The sequence below is a fragment of the Nothobranchius furzeri genome, chromosome 12 (assembly GCF_043380555.1).
Source record: "Nothobranchius furzeri strain GRZ-AD chromosome 12, NfurGRZ-RIMD1, whole genome shotgun sequence".
In the NCBI taxonomy this organism is placed as follows: Eukaryota; Metazoa; Chordata; class Actinopteri; order Cyprinodontiformes; family Nothobranchiidae; genus Nothobranchius; species Nothobranchius furzeri.
Genome location: NC_091752.1, coordinates 39,965,919 through 39,972,278, shown reverse-complemented (window position 1 = coordinate 39,972,278; position 6,360 = coordinate 39,965,919).

Genomic DNA, 6,360 nt, shown 5'->3' with positions numbered 1-6,360 from the left:
CAAAGGTAATTTTCTATTTCTAGTAAAATTAAAAAAGAACTTGAAATTTGGCACTAAATGTATACAAGGAAGTTAGCTTTCACTATTTCATAGATTGCTTTGCATTGCTCTAATAATATGGGGTAGATCATTTGAAAATAACTATAGTTTTCATTTACTTATAGATCTCTACCTTGCAAATTAGGTTGCATGTTATTTTTTAATATCCACACTTGCATTTTTTTCATTCAGTTTTTTTTTTCATTCAAATTTTAATAATCTAATATTTCCATTTTAGAATTGGTTGACTTTATCAATTTAGAGTCCGGCAGTGGGCAATAAAAAAATCTAAGTGCCTTGCTTCGTCTTCCAAATATGCCACTGGAAAGTCTCTCAAATGACATCAACAACGGCAGCTGTCAACTCAGACTCCATTTATTATTGCAAATAAACAGCATGCACACATGATGAAATGCAAATGTATTTAAATTTCTACATAAACAGACAGTTAATGACAAAAAGGACAACGCAAGCAGCATCAACATTGTGTTTCTGAGTGTGTCCACGCATTAAACTGGACAAGTCTAACCACAAAGACACAATATGTAGAGAAATAATTCTCATGTAAATGGATTTGGTGTCACTGTTCAAATCAAGGACTGTAAAATTGCAGCTTGGTGTGTCAGCAGAGAGTAAACACACCCCTAATCTGGAATCTGTCCACACGTAGAAAACTTTAGACTACACACACTCTCACATTCTCTCCGGTGAGTGGTTTTGATGGGATCAAGAGGCACAATGAACACAGAGGAAAATCAATACATGAACTACTGTGGCCTGGAGTAGTTAGAGGTAATAACAAATCACACACACACACACACACACACACACACACACACACACACACACACACACACACACACACACACACACACACACACACACACACACACACACACACACACACACACACACACACACACACACACACACACACCTGATGGTGAAGTGGTAGCTGTAGGTTGTTGTAAAGATCAAAAATAACTTCAATGAGGGAAAGATAAATAAAAATATAACATATGCATTCTGCAGAGGAGAAGATTATTTGTATCTTCTTGTTTTTAAATTGTCTCTTTTATGACAGCTTGTATTTTCAGGAGAATAACCGTGGACTCGGAGAACCAGGCAGCAGCTGAAGGGCTAACACTTAGAGATGGATGTGGAGACATGGAGAGCTGCACCGCTCAGCTTGACATTTCTGTGATCAGTCAAGAAAAGATCAATTGAAGGCAGTTGAAGAAACAAGAGGATTTCATTTTTCAGCTTTTTCTTCTACAGCCAGACTTCAGGGCCCTAAAGTTCAGCACAGCGGCTCCTATGATGAGAGGATTGATGTGATCCTTTAAAAAGGAAGTATCTGTAAGTCAGAGGTGAACAATTTAACACCTTAGGGAGGGGACAAGTTAGCGTCAACTCAGACTGACGTGTTTAACAGCTTCTGGTTTGGATGTTTCAAAATAACTTCAATGTCGCACTTGCAGTTTGATTTTGAAGCAAAGGTTAGACAACATAAAATACGGAGACCGTCTTTAGCCTGCGCTGTGTGTGTCAGACTGTTTTACTACGTGATCAATCTTGTAAAGTCAGATGTGTGATTACCTGTTAAAGAACCTTTCTGAATCACTTTGCACAACTAAAAAAGAGGAAATGTCTTGCAGATATTACAACAAACGCTTAAAATCTATCATCCAGCTCCTGCTGGGAGATCCAAAGCTGCTCCTGAGGCACCAAATTGGGACACGGTGGTGGAGCAGGTCAGGGAGACAAGAGAGATGTGGTAATTAGAGCAGGTGTAGGTTAGGAGATGTGAAGCAGAATTCTGGATGTGTTGAGTTCAGTAAGGGATTTGGATGGGACACCAGATACTATTGTATTAGTGGATTTGTGATGTGATGAATTTATTGGACCTTTTAGAGGGCACACCTTGCTGGCAAATCAGCATGAAAATGCTGTGTGTCTTATGAACGCGGCGTGGCGATGCGGGAATTTTGTGGCATTCATGCCGCCACGCTTGGTAGTAATATTAGCGCAACGCTGGACTTGTGAATGTATTTTACGTTAATGATTAATGGCATATGTTTTACAGAAATAAGACGCACAATTTTTTATTTGAGACTCGCCAAAAGGCATTGAATTCACGGATAAGAAAGATGTGAGTTCAACTTTCATTTTGGAACAATTTTTCAGGCAAGGGAAGGGAATGATCTGAGCATGCAGGAGGACTGACCCATCATAAACCTTTGCTGCCAGGGGCTGTGGAGGTTCCAAAGGAGCGTTTCTAGACCAATTTCTTACTTTGTATTTTGCAATGCAAGACTTTGGTCTAGTTCACCAGGATAATACTGCATAGATCTGTACTTTAAAGAGCAAGTCACCCCCTACCAGATTCTTACTCAACTCCCACTTCCTGTTTGAAAAATGCAACAAATGTTGTTGCCTAGCAGACTGAGAGGGCGGAGCCGCTCACAAATACACACACTCACGACATTGTGACATCATAATGTACCATCTAACATCATAATGTACCTCTTAGCCAATAGCGATGGCAGATTTAAATTCAAATGCAGTGCAGAGTTTTTACCTGACAACGGCACAACACTGACAGTTTTAGGCAGAAAATTAAAATTTTAACTAAAATGCACTAAAGTGCAAAACTATTGACCACATGTGTATGCAGCATGATTAGACATGCATTTATATAGTTTATCAGAAAAAAAAGTTGATTTGGGGGTGACTTACTCTTTAAAGCATAATGCGCAACCTTCTTGGATTTCAGTTCTGTGCAAACGGACAGTTTGTTTCAGAAGAACAAAACTAAGCAGAGTTATGTTATCCACTTGATGTCTATTTAAATGTTACCAAGTATCCAAATCTAACTGTTACATGAAGCTTTGAGCACACACACACACACACACACACACACACACACACACACACACACACACACACACACACACACACACACACACACACACACACACACACACACACACACACACACACGTTCCACAACAGACTGATGTAAAATTCAGCCCACACTCTGAGTCTGGAAACGCTTCTCTGGGCTATTTGCTGTCAAATCTTCCTGACTTTTCTGTCTGTACTGCAGGCCAGCAGGCCACAATTACAGATGGGTGCATTTTAGTGATTATCTGAAGGTGGCATATGCATGAAGACACCAGCAATGACTTTGAGACACGGAAACTCAAACCTGCCATTTATAGCCTTTCTGCAAGCAGCCTCTCTTTTCTTCAATGGCTTGATGGAAATGTCAAGGTTTTTTTTTTCGTCTCCCTGCAGCCCTTTTTCAACACTGAGCACAAATTACTCTGATGACACAACTTTACTCTCTGCTTTTCTCTCAGTGCCTGTGTTTTAAAAGACAAACACATAGCCATCCTGGCTTTTCACCAAGGAGGATAAAAAGAGCAATCAAGGACCTTTGGCTCTCATCTCTTCTTTTTACTTTGGCTCACAGCGATACAAAGGCTAGACGATGTCAGGTTTTTTTCACCACCCTTTTTTTTTTTTTGCTTTATCCAGTCTGACTCCTTCACAAGGCATCTATCTGTAAGCCTGGATCATGGTAAAAACTAGTTCCTAGCTGCCTCCTCCAACTCTGCCAGCGGGACAACGCGATCAGTTTCTCTCATGCTGATCCTGAGTTTACCCAGCGGTCCTTTGTCCAGTGCCTGAAAGTTAATTGTAAAGATGTTCAAAAAGGTGTTTGGAGGGGATCCTAATCACTAGGGATGCTCTATATTGTCTAACGTTTTTGACTCCGATAAAAACTGATACCGACATATGCGTGGTCCCCCCAATAAAACAAAAGAAAAAAATAGGTTGCTAACATCACAAATCTCCTATCTCGTATGCTTAAGCTTTAAAGGTCTGGATTATGAAGGCCAATCTGTTTCAAATGCACAAACTTGTAGATCTGTTGTGTGTTTGTACAACATGATTTTAATTAGAAACTTGGGTATGTGCAGTTGAATGTGAGAAGCTGCACACCAACACGCGTAAACTTCTGATTGCTTGTACATATTGTAAATGAGGACAGTTCTTTGTATTTTTGTTTAATTGTTTAATCTTATTTTTGCCTTGGATTTTTTTTATCTTACCTGTTTTGAACTACATGTCTGTGAACACAATTGTGCGCATGCTCCGCTCCTCTGTACAATTCAGCTCTCACTCGGGTGAATTTTGAAACACTTCATGTTCATTACGTCCTCTTCCTAAATACTTAATGAGGTTCTTTATTGATTCAGACATGAAAGGTTATGTTATGACTACCTTGACATGTTTCGACCAGCGACTGCGGTCTTAAGTGTCACAGATGTTTGTGTGATGCTTCTTTATCAGTTGTTCTTCTGGTGGGCGTGACCAACCCTGATATGTCAGATCTGCTGGGTCGGTCACACCCACCCCCGCTGGCTGCTCTTTGGAGAAGGAAATCTCAGGTGCGAGACAACTGATAGGCCCCCCTCATCTCTGTTCATGTTCCACTGTTCCTGCTTCCTTATTTCTAATGCATCCCTGATCCATCGTTTGAACCCTATCCAAAGCCCTGGTGGAGATCATCCAGCTTCTACTGGGACTATCAGAACCTCACTGTACCAATTCAAAACAACTGGTTGAAGAACTCAAAACAATGAAATGCGGATGCATCGCGAGATGCAAGTCTGTTCCATTTAACAGTTTTCTTTGACCAAGGAAGGACAGTGTCCTCACACGCAAGGCGCCTGGCCTTTCAAGATATCGCCTCACAAGGCTAGGCCTCTTGACATTGAGAAACACCCAGAGTACCTTAGCATAACAGTCACTGCTTTATTTTAACTACTTAAAACATCCGTCGAGCAAGAATCAATACAATCTCCACTTCTAATCATGCGTAACCAGCTTCTAGGATTTAGTTTGTTTAATTATTTTGTAGTTACCAAGTAATGTGTAAATCAAGCAGAATGTGAGATGTTTTAAAAATATATATAATTTCCTAAATAAATGACTTTAATTCCATTTAAAAATATTGAGCTATTATTTAAATGTAAAACCTGTCTCTGGGATGCTCTGTTCTGCAACATTTAGATGTTTCTTCATTTCGCTGGAGTTAAACTGGAATAATAACAGGACAGCGGTTCCCAAGGACTAGAATAAGAAACATCATGTAAACAAAGTCTTACTCCATCCATTTTCTTCTGCTTATCTGGAATCAGGTCGTAGGGGCAGCAGCCTTAGCCCCGAGGCCCAGACTTCCCTCTCTCCAGCCACTTGGGCCAGCTACAGACGTTCCCTGGCCAGCATGTCCTAAATCTTGCTTTAGGTCTCCTCACGGTTGGACTTGCTGGGAAAACCTCACCAGGGAGGCATCCAAGAGGCATCCTGACCAGATGCCCGAGCCACCTCAACTGGCTCCTCTCGACGAAAAGTGCTGAAATCTGCTTCAGTCACGTTCTGTGTCCTTGTCTCCTGTTTCCCTTCATGTCTTCCCTCCTTTTTGTGTAATTCATTTAGTTTAGGTATTATTTTTAAAAGCAAAAATATCTAGCATAACTTCTGACTGTCACATTATTGCTCCCCTGTGCCTTGAGTTTTTCCTTAATTGTGTCCACCTGCCTCTTGTTACCTGATTACCCATCCCAGTGTGTATATAAGCCTTGTGTGTTGCTTGTGGTTTTGTCGGTTCGTACTCGTTACATGTCAATTTATGTTCACATCTGTCTACCCTGTCGTGTCTGCACTCCTGACCATTAAAAGGAACCAAATGTCTGCTGCTGTCTGGCCTGGGTTGATTTACCTGCCTGAAGGATCCACTCTTCCTCCCTCACCTTCCCTCCACAACGTGACACTGACTATAGGTAATGTTTCTGTACCTGCTAGTTTATTCAGATACGGTATTAACTTGTATAATTAAGGCCCATCCAAAAATGAAAACCTGGCGCAGCGTCTGTGTAAGTGGAGTAATGTTTTGGGGCGGCTACTTTTTACCTTTACTTTCTTATAAATGTGCTGAAATAGTGCAAGTGATATATTTTGTGCATTAATGAAACGAGCTGAGCTCTATTTGTTTTCTTTGAGGTCGTAGGGATCTACATTGCTGATAGTAGACAATTTCTGAAAATACCGATCCCTAACCTTCATAAATTCATATCTGTAAGGGATGTGTTTGTCCTTGTTGTTTTATCCATTCTTTTGACTCTTGTGCTGCTTCAACTTCAGCTGTGGCTTCCCCCTTGCAACACGAGTCATGCACCCAAGATGGCGTTTGGGGGGGGGGGGGGGGGGGGTGACAGACGGGTCAAGTGTCTGACAAAGACCGATTTT